Source organism: Vigna radiata, chromosome 8 (assembly GCF_000741045.1).
Source record: "Vigna radiata var. radiata cultivar VC1973A chromosome 8, Vradiata_ver6, whole genome shotgun sequence".
Classification (NCBI taxonomy): domain Eukaryota; kingdom Viridiplantae; phylum Streptophyta; class Magnoliopsida; order Fabales; family Fabaceae; genus Vigna; species Vigna radiata.
In genome coordinates, this window is record NC_028358.1 from 17,042,705 (window position 1) to 17,045,491 (window position 2,787).

The window sequence follows — 2,787 nt, forward strand, 5'->3', positions numbered from 1 at the left end:
AGGGCAAACGACGTCTATAATATAGTAGACGTCTGTTCTGCCCTAACCAGACGTCCAAGGTCCTGAGGTAGGCGAGAAGACAGTCTTTTCTACCCCCATTGACGTCGGTTGAGAGAGGGGGGGGGGCAGACGTCTATGTGGCTGCAATTAATGCTCTTCACCTGATTCCCAGGCGCTTAAACGTCACGTAATAAATAACCAACGTCTATAATGTTATAGACATTTGTGCTCCCTTAACTTGACGTCAATGGGTTTGTTAGGAAGGCGGGAAGACAGTCAATTTCTGCCATATAAACGTCTTGTTTCTGGGGGAACAACGTATATGTGGCTGTAATTAATGCTACTCAGCAAATTCGTAGGCACTTTGACGTCCAATAGTAGGGGGCCGATGTCTAAAATGTTATAGACGTCGACGCCCCAAGAAAACCATCGTCTACTTCCCCGACCGGAATTAAAGAGTCATTCCGATTAGCGCCGTAGACGTCGACACCCCTTGTGTCTGACGTCTAAGGTGTACGCAAAAGGCAGATTAAAAGTTATCTTGGATGTCATATTAGTGAGATAACCGACGTCTAGCTAACTATAGACGTCGGTTTCTGTAACAACCGACGCCTTAATTCATGTTAAATAAACCTCAGACTCGTAGTATCGCAAACATCATTGTCTTCCTCCTCTCCTTTTTCTCTTTTGCGGCATTGCATTCCAGGTGCGTCTTTTTTTATTTAAACCGTTTAAACTTTGTTCAGTCCGATTATATTATTCAACTGATTAAAATTTGTTTTCCTTGTGTTGTGTTTTAGTTTAGTTTTGTTCCTCTCTTGGGGTACGTAGTACCACATTCTGCCTTTGCTAGCTGCCTCCCAAAAAAAGCGGCGTCTTTTGGATTTCTTATGGATTTCTTATGGAGTTTCGACCCAAAAACGACCCTGGGTCGTTGCCTAGTTATCGTTTCACCGTAATTTTTCCCTCTTGCAGTTGAAAATGGAACTAGGCAAGAACCGAGGTTCAGTTTTGGGTTGAAATGTCATGAGAAATTCAAAAGACGCAAGCCTTTTTTGGGGGAAAACTAGTAAAGACAGAGTGTGCTACTAGGCTATCCAAAGACAGGAACAAAACTGCACTAAAACACAATGATTATGTTAGACGTCGGTTAATGCATACTCTAACGTCTATAGTGACCTTAGATGTTGGTTAGTGACATGTTCGAAGTCTTTATAGTGCTCTTAGACGTCGGTTGGTTCCCACATTGACGTCTATATGGTGCTATTAGACGTCGGAGTAGGCCTTAACCAACGTTTATTGACGTCGGACATGGCACTAACTGACGTATGTATAGACGTCTGTTATATGGAAATTCGACGTCCCATTAACGTTACCCGTAATGACGTTGGATGTGAAAAAGACGTTAAAAGCCCAAAATAACAGATGTCTAAAGCCCTCTCTGCACTAGTGGACTGGGCTCCTTATGAGGTTCGTGGTTACCCTCCCTACTTTATCACCACCACCTTTGTAGTGCAACTACTGGAACGGGTAAACCTGTTGTCCAACATCAGAGATGCAACTGATATTTCAGTGGTTGTATGCCGTTCAAATGAGCGGGCTTGTCATGCTCAGGACAAGTATATCTTAAACTTCTTCTGTGTATATGTAATGTTGTTCCGCGATTTGGGCGTTAGGCTCCCATTTTCTAAGTTTCAAATGGGCATCTTAAGAGAACTGAACATTTGTCCTGCCCAATTACATCCAAACGGGTGGGCGTTCATGCAAGCTTTCGCGGTGCTTTGGACCGGTCTGCTTCTAACCCCTACCCCTGCATCGTTCCTCTACTTCTTCCGCGCTTTGCCCCATTCCAACAAATCTTAGATATCGCTGGTTCTAGTTAAGGACAAACAACTATTCACCTTCTTCAACTCTTCCTATAAGGATTTCAAATCAAACTTCATCAAGGTGGCCATACGAGAGCCCGACTGGTCAAAATTTTACTTTGATGATGGTCGTTCCAAATTCCCGTTCTACTGGACAGAAAATCCGAATCGGGTAGACTCTTGGGCCAAGTCCAACATGACTGAAGATGAATTGGAAGTGGTCAGCCAGATCGACCAGCTACCCTGCAAGACCTCGTCCCGCAAGCTCATTGATCTTCTTGGGACCGACACTCTACGTGCTAGAGTGTTTGGTAAGTTTTCTGTTTATCTTCAGCTTCTTGATCGGTCAATATTAACATGTCTAAATTTGTCTCTTTCTTTCAGATTTCTCCGGGGATATGGAGAAGCATCAATCTTTCCTGCGTATGATGGCGTAAAAGAAAAATTTGGACAAAGGCGGGGAAGGTTCGTCTTCCCCAGCCCCAAAAGCTGCAGCTACCGGTGCAATCCCTACCCACACAACAAACGCAACCCTGAAATTTCCTGACGCATCGACCCAGCCTGTCGACACCAAACCTATCGATGTTGATGTTACCAAGAACAAGTAAAAAAGAAAACTACCTCACGAGAAGACTCCCTCTCCTCCTAAGAAAAGAAAAGCAACAGGTCCCCTATTAACCAGTCCCTTCGTCCCGAACGTACATGTAGCCAAACGGTTACAATTTTACCTTACTCCCGAAGAGAAGAAACCCTTCAAAGGCATGATTGCCAGTGAATCGTTGAATATGGCGTACGAACTCATCGCCCGAGCCAGCATTTGCATGAATTACTTCGCTGGAACAACCAAACCTCTGTCGGTACCAACTAGAAGCTGCTGAAAAGGATTTGGAGGCAGCTAAGAAAGAAAATACCATCATCTCCA